The following is a 15,050-nucleotide window of genomic DNA, read 5'->3' as shown; positions in this document are numbered from 1 at the left end:
GCTCTCTTTACCCCACTCTTTTCTCCTGTTTCTTTTGTTAATTCTTTAGATGTCTTTATGAAAGGTCAATTTTGCATGCTGCCAATTGTCTCCTGGTGAGAAGAGAGGGTCTAGAGGACCATTCAGGAAGGCATTTGGAGGTTATATGTCCAAGTTAGTAACCAAATATGGCAGGCTTGCTTCTTCAGAAGGTTGGACACTCAACCTTACATTTCTCACAACACACCCTCTTAGCTGAAGCTTCTCCCTTTTCCCACATCTGACACCTCTCTGACATTATTCTTCCTTACTACCTTCTCCTTCACTTCAGTCTCTGATGAGATAGCCCTTCTCCTGGTCAAGACCAAACCATCTTCATTCACCCTTGATCCCATCAACTCCTATCTTCTCCAGGTGGTGACACCACCATGATATCTCTCTAACTTTCCATTTCCCCATCTATTAACTCTTTTCCTGCTGCCTACAAACATGTTCATATTCCCTCCACTTCAAACTCAAAAAACTCTCATTAGGTTGTACCACTCCCACGAGATGTCTCTCCTTCCCTTCTCTGCTAAGTTCCTTCAGAAGGCTGTAGATACTACATAGATTCCTCTCCTTCTCTTGCTCCTCTCTTGTAATGAAAATATGGCTTCCTGCTTCATCATTTAACTGAAATTACTTTCTCAAAAGTTATCAGTGAGTTCTTCCCTAACAAATCAAATGGTATTTTACAAATTCTCAATCTTCTTGACTTTTGTAGTATCTGACAATGTTGATCCCTTTCTTGTATTAGATATTTTCTCCTCTCTGGAATTTTTATCACACTGTCATCTCTTAATTCTTCTCCTAACTGCCAGACCCCTTTTCAGTCTCCTTGACTGGATCTTCATTCTTGTCATGCTCAGTAGATATGTATTCTTCAAAGCTTTATTTGAATTCTCCATTCTCTTCTCTATATTATTTCACAGGATAGTATCCTTAGCTCTTTGGATCCAATTATCATCCATATGCAGATGATACCCAAATGTTATATGTATATATACACACACACACATGGACACACACAACCTTATTCTCTCTCTGGGGCTACAATTACACAGCACCAACTTGCTTTTGTAAATCTTGATCTAAATGTCCAAAAGGCATCTCAAATTCGATATGTCCAAAACACAACTCACATGTTTGACAAATATGTATTTGCATATACATAAAGCAGGGCACACTTTATAAAGATATGTATGCGTATATCCTACTGCCTGTTACTATACACGTGTGTTTTGTGAGGAGTATATATTAGTGTATGAGTAACACCTTTGATGTGACTACATAGTGTGAAGGCTCAAATTTAAAACTGGAAAATTTCAGAAAACTTTTCCCAAAGATCTTTTTTGTTTGTTTAAGATGTCCTTCTCTCTCACCAACTGAATGTGAGGAAAAGACTAGAAATACTGAATAATGATTTTTTAAATAATTGTGAATAAAATTTTTAAGATATCTGCCATTACTTGGGTCAACTTAAAGAAATTACTTCATCAGTGGTCTGCTGTGAGTTTTTTTCCTTATCTATACAATCTGGATGATAATACTTCATGTAAGTATAGCCAAGTATAAAAGAGTATAACTACCCCAAATGGGATGGTTAAGTATCAAATGAAATAATTATTTTAAAATTATACTTTTTAAGCATAATATTGAAAGGTAGAATAACATAGGGGATCAAGGACCAGGTTGGAGTAAAAAAAGACCTGGATTAAAGTCTTCAGTTTCCCAGAGAAAATGACATTTTCACAAGGAAAGGAAGAATTTGTTCTGAGTTTGGTTTTGCTTTTTTTTTTTCTTAAACTGGGATTCCATGGATGTACTCCTGTCCTTGGATAGATCTCCAAGGAACAGGAATAAACGCTATCAGAAGTAGCTCTTCCTTTGTTCCTAGACCTTGTCATTATTAAACCTAGGAAACTTGCTTAAAGGCCCAGAATAAAGAGGCACAAAGACAAGTGGAGATGAGGTGGACAGTGTTAACTCTTAACTTCAATGACCTGCCTTTGAAAATCCTGGCTCAACAGCTTAGTCTCAGATGAAACTAGGTGGGGCAGTGGAGATAGCACTGGGTCTGGAGTCAGAAAGACCAGAATTCCCATCCAACCTCAGACAGAAGCTGTGTCACCCTAAGCCAGACACTTAACCTCCGTTTCCTTCAGTTTCCTCAACTACAAAATGGGATAATTAATAACCTTCCTCAAAAGGGTTTTCAGGATCAAATGAGATAGTTGTTAAGCACTTAGTACAGTGCTTGGCACATGGTAAGCATTATAGAAATGCTTATTCCCAAGAGGATTCTGGGAAGATGGTGGAATAGGTCAGAGAATTTCAAGCTCTCAACATTTTTCTCCACAAAAGAGATAAAATAGCATCTTTAGGTGAACATAGAGCAGTGAAAAGAAATAATAGTAGGGGCAGAACAGGGGAATAATTGGTATAATTGGAGAAGACCTAAAGAAAAATCCCTGGATTTCCTTCTGGTGAACAGTAAACAGTTCCAGAGTGTGTCTGCTTTAACAACTGGAGGCAAGCCCTGGGGGTAGTTGGATTGGGAGACTGTCTGGGCCCCAGTCACAAGAACCCGCTAGACAGTAAGGGGAGTTGGGAATATGACCTAGGGAAGATTTAGAGAAGCTCTGCTGACAAGGAATATCAGACCCAGTTGTGCTGCAGAGAGAAGCAGGGGTGAGAAGGAACCAGCTCTGTCCATTCACCCCGACTTCACTCACCCACTGCTGAAGTAGTGGGGTGGGATGCTGCTGGCTGTGAGCACTTACAGGAGGGTATAGGTCTTGGTTTGAGTTCAAGGTCAGAGGGGAGAAGGGAAAAGGATCAGAGGCCAGAGACACTATCCCCCATACCCCAGGACTAGAGGCGATTACAAAAACTAAATTATTATACAAAAAAATGCACAGGCAAAGGAGAAAGAATTCAACTGTAGAAAGCTACTGTGGGAATAGAGAAGACTGGGGTCCGTCTTCAGAGGAGGATACTTTCTTCTACTCCAAAGAATAATGTCAAATGGTCAGCTGCCCAAAAAGAATCCACTGAAGAACTTAAAAAAGACTTTAAAAATCAAATGAGATAGAGGAAAAAATTAAAAAGAAAAATAAGAATAATACAAGAAAAACAAGAAGATGATGACAAGAAAGTCAACGAAGTACAAGAGGAGATCCAGAATCTTAAGGAAGAAAATAACTCCTTGGAAATCAGAATTGGGCAAGGGGAAGTCAGTGAAGTTATAAGAGATGGAGAAATAAAAAATACAACATATAAAGAATGAAAACATAGAAGAGAATGTGAAACATCTCAAAAGAAAAACAGATCTAGAGAACAGATCAAAAAGAGAAAACGTAAGAATAACTGGACTACCTGAAAGTTCAGATCAAAAAAAAGAATCTTGATACAGTAATACAACAAATAATTAAAGAAAATTGTTTTGAAGTATAGAGTAAGAGGGAAAAGTAGAAATAGAAAAAATCCGCTAATCACCACCTGAAAGAGATCCTACGAGGAAAATTCACAGAAATGTTATAGTTAAATTCTGAAACCCCCAGATTAAGGACAAAATATTATGAACAACAAGAAAAAAAAACAATTTACATGTAACAGTTTCACAATTAGAATCACACAAGACCTAGCATTGAGGACACTAAAAGATCACAGGTCTTGGAACACTATATATTGAAGAGCAAAAGAAATGGGCCTCTGACTGAAGATAACATATCCAAGAAAGCTAAGCATAATTCTGAATGCAAAAAGTGGACATTTGATCAACTGTCAGACTTTCAGGGCCCTGTTAGAAGAAAAAAAACAAACCCTGAACTCAACAGAAGATTTGACATACAAGAGCCAAGAGAAATATAAGATCTATACCAATGACCAATTACAAGGAACTCAATAAGGATCTTTCATGTATGTGTGGCAGCAAGCACCCTGACATATCCAGAATGAACTGCTAGCACAGGTCCTTAGACCTGCTCTTCTAAAAGGAAAGCAACTTTTGAGGAGTCAACAATCTACTTTAATCACATATCCCAACAGAGAAAATACAAGCAGAGAAATAAAGACCAAAAGACAGGGCTTCTAACTGTCTGAACATAAGCAATATATACATCACAGACCAACAGACAGATCCAAGTGTCTGCTCATTACATACATACATAGTTACCAGAGAAGCACCAACATCTGGATTTTCAAAGCCAGGGGGCTCCTTAACAGCTACTCCAAGTCTCATCTGGCATAGGAATCTTCTTCCAAAGAGTAAGCCCAAAAGCAAAACCTCACCTCAGAGTATATATATACTTTTCAGAGACAGAGGGTACAACAAATTTTGTGACCAGGTGCCTCATTAGTAACTAACAAAAAGTATGGGCCTTCCTACAAAACAAGCCTCTCCTAATCAAGCTTCCTTAAATGGGCTCCACCTGAGGCCTATTAATGAATGGGGAAGATCTTTACTTTACATATGGAAAATATAAAACCTGTATCTAAGATTGTCACTAGTAATTAGGTAGCTTATAAGAATGATTGGGGTAGACTTGAGTATGGTATGACTTCAGAAAGTAAAACCTTTCCAGAACAGCTAAAAGAGTAATTATCTTCTACAAATGAAGTACAAGAGGAAGAACCAACACAGAAGAATTAAATGGGGGAGTGGGGCTGTTAGTTCTGGGAACCTACTTTCACTGGGAATGGATTTAAGAGGGAAACATACATATACATCTAGAAGAGTATAAAAGTCCTCTAAATTTATAAAGAAATAAAACTCTAAGGGGATAAGGAGGGGGGAAGAGGATAAAGGAGGGATCTTTAGAGGGAGGTGAGGGAATAGTTGGTGGAGATAGAAGGGTCTTTATATTTAGGTGAATGGGAGGATAAGGGTGAGAGCTTTAGAGGGGAAGGGGACAGAATAGGGAAAAGGCATAAGTTACGGCTATGTATTCTGAATCCCCTCCTATGTTCTGCTGTGCACACAACATTTTTCTTTTCTTATTTTGTATTTAAGTTTATAATGTTTTCTTCTTTTATGTTTTAGTCTTCATATAAAACAAAAAAAAATCAAAATTTAAAAAGAAATGTTTATTCCCTTGCCAGTGGGACCTCCTGTAAGTCACAACTTCTCTGAGTCTCATGTTTCTCCTTTTTAAAATCAGGGCGTTGAATTAGCTTATCTCTAAGGTCTCCTCCACGTCTAAATCTACGACCCCAGGACACCAAAGCTCTGGGGCTGAAAGGTGCTGCTGGGTGGTCTTGTAAAGCTCTGTCTGAATTCAGAGCGAGAGTCTACCAATACACACGCGCTGTCTTTTTTTTTTTTTTTTTTTTAAGGAGGAGACACACGAGTTGGTGTTTTCATGGCTTCAAGTGTCCTAGAAATTTGACAGTTTTATATGTGAATCCCCTTCCCCCAAACAAGACCCTGAAAGCAGAGCTGACCCCATTTTCCAAGCGCTCTCTTATCAGCCTAAATGGAAGTGAGCAAGGGGTCCTGGTCCGAGAGATGTGTTGGTCCAGGAGGGATCGGGACGGGGAGCCTGGAGAAGGTGCTTCTAGGGGGGTCCAGGATGGTCTTTCTTTCCTTCCACCCCCTGAGGACCCCAGCACAGCCTTTGCTTACCTGAAGTAGCGTCTTCTGCAACAACCAGACAACTGGGCTGTGCGGCTGGGAATAAGAAAGCAGCTTTGGGGAAACGAAACTGAAAGTTTGCAAGCCATCTCCGTGAGGGACAGAGGGAGGGGACGAGATGGGGGAGGTTGGGTTAAGGAGCAAGGACGGAGTGCTGACTGTGTTCTTGCTTCTGACATCTCTACTTCGCGTTTACTCTTTCCAGAGCCCAACGTCGCAGCCAGCGCCAGCGACTCACGAATCCCGACGTGATGGCCATTGCCACCGCTTCTTACAGCTCCTACCTGTTCCTTATCTCCGAGCTCTGCTCTAAACTGGAGAAGCTGGAAAGGTCTTCCCAGAGCCTTTGGATGTCCGGAGGACACGAGTGCACGGTCAAAGCCGGCCCTACCGAAAGCACTTCATGGGTAGAGTTTTTGAAAACAGAGTAGTAAGAGGCTGGGGGAGCCTCTGGACAGAGACCAGAGTGGGAGGAAAGGCAGCGGTGGGGAGACGGGGTGAACTTGGAGAGGGCACCGAAGTGGAGGCCAGCCTGGGCCAGGGCCAGGAGAAGGGGAGCTGGGAAACAGGGCTTGGGTTAAGAATAATGATGGCTTGCATTTGTATAAAGCCTACTATGTGTCAGGCACTGTACTAGGCTCTTTACAAATATCTCATTTAATCCTTGAAATAACTCTAACAGGTAGATGCTACTGAAAATATAAAACCTATATCTAAGATTGTCACTAGTAATTAGGTAGCTTATAAGAATGATTGGGGTAGACTTGAGTGGTATGACTTCAGAAAGTAAAACCTTTCCAGAACAGCTAGAAGAGTAATTATCTTATACAAATGAAGTACAAGAGAAAGAACAAACACAGAGGAATTAAAATGGGGGAATCTGCAGCAGAGGTTAAGTGCCTTGCCCCTGGTCACATAACTAAGTAAATGTCTGAGGCCACATTGGAACTCAGTTCTTCCAACTCTGGTCCCAGCACCTACAGGCCCCTAAGGGTGGGATAAATTTCTGCTCCTGTAGAGGCTTCTTCTGCGAGTTTGCTTCCTTTCCCTGGTATTACAATTGGGCCCTCTCTCACCTTCCTTTAGGAACTCAGGATTACCAAGGAAGGTAAGGGATCCATCCTTTTTGTGACAGATCAATATATGTTCATCATATTGTGTGGTTTCACCTCCTTTTTGCTGTTCGAAAACGAAAAATCTTTCAACAATATCATCCTTTGATCCACAATTCTTTCTTGGAAGAAGGTAGCTGAACCACGCCAGTGGAAATGAGAACTGGCAATTGAGGAAGACCTGAGCTGTTTCTTGGGTGAGGGGAGGGTGGGAAAGGGCTACCAAGATTATGTCTGGATCATTTGGGTTCTCACTATCCACTGTATTCCCCAAACTTTTACTGAGTGGGATGGACCTTAGATTTTCTCAGGCTTGAGTTACCATCCCTTATCTATCATAGCTGGGGTTCAGGTACAGTAAAACTCCAGATAGGAATAATAATGAGGTAGAAGAGAAGAAAACAGATAAACCTTTAATTACCTGTACATAAAGATTCTGAGCAACATAGGGTCAAAGTGCAGAAGCAGCAAAAGCAGACAATGAAAGCAAATATAAAGCTAAGAAATACTGTAGAACATGACGGGCCTACGAAGGCCTGGATAACAAACTTTATTTTTTAAAAATTATTTTGTTTTCAGTTTTCTACCATCACTTCCATATATCTTAAGTTTTTTCCCCTCCCTCCCTCCTCCTTCTTCCTTCATCCCTTCCCCATCCCTCCCTACAGCATGCAATCTTCTGCGCATACATTCTTATTAAATACATTTTCACCTTAGTCATGTTGCATGGAAGAATTAAAATGAATGGGAGAAACCATAAAACAAATCAAAACAAAATGTAACACAAGAGAAAATGGTCTGTTTCATTTTGCAACGTAGTTCCATAGTTCTTTCTCCGAATGTGGAAGGCATTTTGCCTCAAGCGTCCATTGGGAATTTTTTAGGTCCTTGCACCGCTGTGAATGAAGGACTAAGTCTACCAGAAAAATTCCTCAAACACTGTGGTTATTGCTGTGTACAAAGTTCTCCTGGTTCTGTTCCTTTCTTTCAGCATCAGTTCATATAAGTCCTTCCAGGCCTCTCTGAAGTCTTCCTGTTCATCATTTCTTATAGCACAGTAGTATTCCATTATATTCATATACCATAATTTATTGAGCCATTCCCCAAGTGATGGGCATCCCCTTGATTTCTAGTTTTTGGCCACCACAAAGAATGCTGCTATAAATATTTGTGTACATCTGGGACCCTTTCCCATTTTTATGATCTGTTTGAGATACAGTCCTAGAAGAGGTATTGCTGGGTCAAAGTATATGCACATTTTTATAGCCTTTTGGGCATAGTTCCAAATTGCTCTCCAGAATGGTTGGATCAGCTCTCAGCTCCACCAACAATGAATTCATGTTCCAACTCTTCCTCATCTTCTCCAACATTTATCTTCTTCCTGTTTTGTCATGTTAGCCAGTCTGATAGGTGTTATGTTTCAGAGTTGTTTTGATTTGCATCTCTCTAATCAATAGTGATTTAGAGCATTTTTCATGTGACTATAGATGCCTTTAATTTCTTCCTGTGAAAACTGCCTGTTCATATCCTTTGACCATTTATCAATTGGGGAATGACTTGTATTCTTGTATATTTGACTCAATTCTCTATGTATTTTAGAAATGAGGCCTTTATCACAGACACTAGTTGAAGAAACTCTTTCCTAGTTTTCTGTTTCCCTCCTAATTTTGGTTGCATTGGGTTTGTTTGTACAAAACCTTTTCAATTTAATGTAATCACAATTATCCATTTTGTACTTCATAATGTTCTCTTTTTCTTGTTTGGTCATAAATTTCTTCATTTGCTATAAATCTGACAAATACACTATTCTTTGCTCCCCTAATTTGTTTATAGTATCAGTTTTTATACCTAGATCATATATCCATTTGGACTTTATTCTTGTGTACAATGTCAGGCATTGATCTATGCCCAGTTTCTGCCACACTGTTATCCAGTTTTCCCAGCAATTTTTGTCAAAGAGTGAATTCTTATCCCAGAAGCTGGGGTCCTTAGGTTTATCAAACAGTAGATGGCTATATTCATTGACTACTATGTCTTGAGTATCTAACCTATTCCTCTGGTCTACCCATCTATTTCTTAGCCAGTACCAAGTGGTTTTGATAATTGATGCTTATAATACAATTTGAGATCTGGTAGGGCTAGGCTTCCTTCCCTAGCATTTCTTTTCCTTAGTTCCCTTGATATTCTGGACCTTTTTTTCTTCCAGATGGATTTTGATATTATTTTTTCTAGCTCTAGAAAATAATTATCTGGTAGTTTGATTGGTATGGCACTGAATAAGTAAATTAATTTAGGTAGAATTGTAATTTTTATTACATTAACTCGCCCTACCCATGAGCAACTGATGTTTTTCCACTTACTTAGATCTGACTTTATTTGTGCAAAAAGTGTTTTGTAATTGTCTTCATATACAAATTTTCTTTTAAAGTAAGCAAAATCATTCACTAGATAAGTCAGGATGCTGAAAAAGCAGGACCTTGGAAGGGTGAAGTTAATCGTAAAGAAGTAGTATTTCCAGATAACTTTGTTATTCAGATACATAAACAAGTTAACATTTCCTTTCCACTCAGATGGTTCAGTCTGCTCATTTCTGGAAAAGGGTAGGTGGTAGAAGATAGTATTGCTGAGAGGTTTTCTAACATTCCTCAGGCTGTTCATTCTGAAGTTCATTTCAGCCCTCAAATTCACTTATTGGAAATACACTCTGCCTACGTGGACTTGCCTTCTGATTTGACAGCTCTTTTAAGAACTTCCATTTGAGGAGGGCACCAGACCAACTACACCTCATCCCTCTCCAGTATTCACTCTGGACTTTCTCTACCTTTTTACTGGCTATAGGCCTAGTATTCCCACCCCCTTTCCTACTTCCTTTTGTGAATCTAGACAGGCATCATTCAGTCTGCGTTAGGCTGAGAATTTGCTTGTGTACCTGGAACCCTTGTAGATAAGCTGACCATAATATTTTCATAATCTAGCAGTTCCCAAGAGGAAACAGTGCCCTGATTACCATTTTAATTGTTCATGATTTCTCCTCCCCTGTCACTCCCATTTTGGTGGAGATTTTTATTTTTGCTCCTCTCTTTTTCTCAGTTTCACATATATGCAAACTTCTGTTTGGATTGTGAATTCTTTGTGCTTGCTTAGGATTCCACATGCATATTCATTTCTCTTGTAATAAACCTAGTTTTTCACATAAATTTCACAAAGTTGTGATTGCCTGCTGACAATTCCCAGGTGAAAGCGAACTGTTCCTGGGTAGTCTCAGTCACAGGTAGAGAGAAAATAGCATTGGTGAGGTCATGAACTACATTCTACTCACCCTGGACCCAGGCTACCTGTTCAACCACAATTATGAGATCAGAAAAGGATGCAGCAATGGGGATGATGACTTTGTTCAGTTCTCTGAAGACTACTGTAAGCCACCAGGTTCCACCTGCCTTTCTCACAGGCCATGTAAGGTTATTGTAAGGGCAGTTAAGACAGTGAAATACTTCAGCCTTTTTTCATCACCGTCTATAGAGGAAATACCTTTCATTTACCTGAGGCTTTGATGTTGTTTGACTATATGTGCTGCTTGAAGAAATGTTAAGGGTTTCCCTCTGGCCTTACCCATAATGACTTGCAAAGAGGTTGTCAAAGGGGTCTACATAGGTATCAACTCCTAAGAGCTCATAACACCCCTTCCTTCCATAGTCTGCCCTCTATAAGCACCCCCACTCCCACTGGAAGCTAGGTTACCCCTTTAAGGGCTCATTAAAGGTTCCCTCGTATGATGGTAGCTTAGCTGTCAGTGTCCAGGAACCTGGTATATCACAATGAGGCATGGACTTTAAGAGATCCTTTAGACTTAGGTGGGACTAAAGAGTCTCTGCTGCCTAGTTCTCTTAATACAGTTTTATTAGCACCTCATCTCCTGATATGTCATGAACCACATACAAAGCTCTCTCTGGGAAATGGCATCACTCTCTCTGCCTACCTAGCAGAATAATGGGGATTTGCATGCCTCTTTTAGCCATCCCCAGAGTGCCTATTACTACTAACAAAATTTGCCCTAGCTACCACTATCCTGATATGCTGATAAAATTTCACCAGTATATCTGCCTATACCTATATTGCTACATGACAGGTGTAACCCATAGCTAAAAGCTAATGCCATTCAGGAAGGGCTCCACCAGAAGGCAGAGCCTAACTGCCCCTTCTGCAGATTGATCACAGGCTGTGAAAGGTCATGGTAAGGGAAGGTATAAACTTCTAATCTAATTCCTTTAGGGGTTTTACTCCTTTCCTTGCAGATCCCACAGGAGGCTTCAGTGGCAATTGGTTTCTACAAGGCCAAGTAGAGAAAAAGTTTCCAACTTAGCCACTTAAAAAAAGACAAAAAATCATCTCCATATAGAGCATCTATTTAGTTGGCTTCAAGAATCAGTCTTCTGAGAACCTGCCAGGCCAATGGAACTCTATTTTAGAGAGGGTCTCCCCACAGGCTCTCTGTATGATACCCTTAGCAGTCATTGCCTTAGTGAATCTTCAGGCTGCTGTTTAAATTTCTCTTGAAATATCCCTATTTCCTTCCTTGCTAGTGAAAGCCCTCCCATCCTCCGCTCTGAGCAGTAATAGAATTTGCCTCAAACTTTCAGACCACCAGTTCACAAGTCTTTATTCTCAGTTCTTATCTCAATCTCATATCTTCTAACTGCAATCTTACAAAAAAGCAGCATCCTTTTCACTGAAACTTATGCAACAGAGACTATAGTTTTGCCCCTTAGTCAATGAATGAGTACTCATTGTCTGAAGTCTTTTAGTCCCTGTCTCCATAAGGATTTCACCTTTATAACATCTGCTATTAGTAACTAGCTGCCAACTCTCTACTTTCATTGTACTACCTTTAGAGAACAAGAGTTCTCTCTCTAGCCACAGAGCTTTCTGAATCAGTTTACTTAACTCTTTCTTATGGTGACAATTTAGATGTTCCATGATGCTTAACAGTAACCATGGAAGAATAGTCCTCAGGTTTCTTTCTCTGTCAGCCCTCTCTTACACTACTCACTAAGTTAATCACTCTTCCACGATGGAGGCCTTCTCTCTATTCCACTGAGAGAACTGATCATACATTGCCAGAAGGGCTCTTGCCAGAGTGTGCCAGATTACAGTACCTGGCCATCAACTCTGCAACTCTAATGGGCTGGCCACATGCAAAATATACACTCACCAAAAAGATTATTTTATGGAGAACTCACATGGGGCAGGCGATCACATGATGGTCAGAAGAAGTGATACAAGAACACTCTCAAGGTCTCTCTCAAGAATTTTGGATTTCATTGTGAGACATGGGAGACACTGGCACAGGACCACTCAGCATAGCATTCCCACATCAGAAAGGGTGGTGTGCTCTATAAGCAAAGCAGAAGTGAAACAGCACAAAGGAAATACAGGATACACCAATTTAGAGTATCCACCCCAAACATTCACACAGGGTATCTGTGCCTAACCTGCGGTAGAGCATTCTGAGCTTGCATTGGTCTGATCAGCCACAGTCGTACACAATGAAACTTCATTTTATCATGGTGATGTCATTTTGGTCCCTTTCCAGAAAGGACAACAACTCACCTGGCCATCAGATCATCCTATCTGTATATGCATTATCCTTTGCCTTTAACCCTGATGATAGGTTCAATGACATTGTTTTCCAGCCTTGGGCTGGGCTTGACTCAGAGCTAATCCACTGGTAGTTTAAGTCTGATTCTGGAATGAGGGAAGATACACAGATATCATTCAACAGTTATAGCCATGGTACAATAAGGATGCTCTACAGGGAAACAACACTTAGCTCTGGTAGGTTGAACCCCCTCCTTTCCACATGAAATGTGGAATCATTCTAAGAAGGGCCACTGTTGGGGAGTAGTGATATTTGGTCTTGGGACTTCAGTCTGGTTTGAAGGGCTCTGATCAAGATGAGTTAGCCTTTTTATGCCCTGAGGTAATCAGTACTGGACACCTGGCCAACATGTCCTGAGGTCACCAGGAAGCTGACATCACAGCTAGGTGTCCTTAGTTCCTTTGGGACAGTCTAATCTTGGGCATATTTTCCTTCCCTTATTGTAAACAAAGTAGCCTAGCCTTGGACCAATCAAATCTTGGACATACTTTCTTTGGTGGAAATGAACTATCATTACCTATGGGGTAGGAGTACTGAGAACCTTATAGGTACTGGTCCTGTCACAAACACCAGTGAAAAGAACACTACTAGAAAGATGCACTCTGATTAAGGTGACCAAAGAATACATAATAAAACATTATTTCCTCCTGTTGTTGGGGGCGGTGAAATAAAGGAGAGAGAGTGGCACACCTTTTCAGATGAATGCTTTGCTTAATGGCTTATGTTTGTGATATGGGACATTTTTATTGTGGGTAGGTGTGTCTGTACCATCTGAAAATGACTGTAATATTCAACCAAAAGGAATCAAAGGTACTTCCTTAAAGGGTGGGGGAGAGTGAAAGAGAGAGGGGAACTGAAAGGAGGGGAAAGAGGAGAGAAGGAAAGAGAGCAGGTCTTTTCCTCTCAGTAGTTTTCTGTACTACTACATCTGTGTCCACTGTACTACAGTGCCCCTAGTCATCCAAAGTAATTATAATCACTAAATCTAACCTTCTCATAGTAGTCCTTCAAGTTTCCCAAAGAGCTATCATATGTCTTTTGGTTCTCACAACAAACATCAGAAGAAATAAAAAGAATAACCAGGACCTATTATCCATGGTAATGTGTTAACAAAACTGTGAGAACACAAAAGAAGTACAAGAATATCTCAAAAAATATAAAGTATTCAAACTAATACAAGATCAAATGAAGCTCAGACACTAAAAGTGTGCTGAGAGTTATTATTATTATTCCCACTTTACACAGGACAAAACTGAGAGTGAATGGTTAAGTCTTTTGCTGGGGATTATACAAAAAGGATCTGAGGAAGGTTTTAAACTCAGGTCTTTCTGACTCCTAAATCTGGGAATCTATCTGCCTCATTATCTCTTTGATTCTAGTAGTATTCAACAAATATTTGTTTAAGTATTAGGGTACCACCAATAAGCAGTAATAGGCAGTGACAAGTCCTTTCACATTATTCCATCTGGCACAGGTTTAAGCATTTCAGAATTCCACCCAGGTACTCTCTGCTGGGATTTTTTTTCTTTGCAGTCAACAAGCCTCTCTTGTAGCCCCCATCAGTCCTTGGGATCCAGAGCCTTTCTTCTTGGTCCACTAGAATTTCACTCCCATGACTAGACCTCTTAAGAAAAGCCTCTTAATCACTTGGGCAACTTCTTCCTTGGTCCTAGGTAGAAAACATCCTTTTTTGCTGACATTTGGGGTGTGTGCGTGTGTGCGTATGTGTGTGTGTGTGACAAAAAGTGTATTTTATAGATCAAGCAGATCTCACAGTAGAATTCCAACACCTAACCAGAATGTCTGTTTTTAACAACTGTATCTTCCAAGGGATAGCTACTGCTGGTCCCAGACTTGGCTTCCAGAAGTACTTGGATCCCTGGTCTCCCCCCCATAACCTTCCACCTCTTTTTGGTTTATGTGAGAACAAATCCCTCTTTTCCTATAATTCAGAGAAAAGGTGGAATTTTTTTTAGGAGAAACAACATAACAAACTAAAAAAGAAATAGAAAAGCTCATTTTACAGATCTCTTTCCTTAAGGTAGCAAAAGTTTAGCTACAAATTGCCTGGCTATAAAGTTGAGGAAAGTTAAGGGATCACAGATGTACTCAGACATAGAGTAAAAGCCTTAGAGGTTCTCTAAATCTAAACCACTCATTTTATAGAAAAGGAAATTGAAAAAACAGAAGGGTTAAGTGACTTGTTCAGAGTCACATGGCTAATAAATATTGGTCTGCTTATTCTGAGTTCTATTCATTTTCTGAACGTTCAATGTTGAAAGAAGAAAGACAGAGAGAAAGAAGGAAGGAAAGAAAGAAAGGAAAAGATGGAAGGAAGGAAGAAGGAAAGAAAAGAGAAGATGAAAGGAAGGAAGGAAGAAGGGAGGGAAAGATGGAAGGGACAGAAGGAGAAAGGAAGGAAAAAGAAAGAAGAGAAAGAGAAAGGAGAGTAAAAGAAGAAAGAGATTATTTCTTCTTAGAATTCTATCTTTTCACCTTTCCAGTTTTCCAATTTCCCTCTTCTTTTTCTCCTTTAGTGTCCCATTCCCCTTTCTTCTTCTAGCTTTTGTCTCTCTCACCCTCCCCTCCCTATTTCTTCTTTCTGGGTCTCACTTTTCTCATCTATAAA

The 15,050-nt window shown here is 40.0% G+C and overlaps 1 protein-coding gene across 2 annotated transcripts in view; it reads right to left on the bottom strand.

The window, feature by feature from the left end:
- PARP9 (poly(ADP-ribose) polymerase family member 9) overlaps positions 1 to 6,053 on the bottom strand; it is a 51,299-nt gene extending 45,246 nt beyond the window's left edge. For both annotated transcript variants that reach the window (XM_072613805.1, XM_072613806.1), the window contains exon 1: positions 5,645 to 6,053. The gene's annotated coding sequence lies outside the window, so the exon portion shown is untranslated. The remainder of the gene's footprint in view (positions 1 to 5,644) is intronic.
- Positions 6,054 to 15,050: the final 8,997 nt, after the last annotated feature.

The sequence above is a fragment of the Notamacropus eugenii genome, chromosome 5 (genome assembly GCF_028372415.1).
Source record: "Notamacropus eugenii isolate mMacEug1 chromosome 5, mMacEug1.pri_v2, whole genome shotgun sequence".
NCBI classification, from domain to species: Eukaryota; Metazoa; Chordata; class Mammalia; order Diprotodontia; family Macropodidae; genus Notamacropus; species Notamacropus eugenii.
Note: the sequence above shows the minus strand (reverse complement) of the source record. Positions and strands in the feature narration are given on the sequence as shown.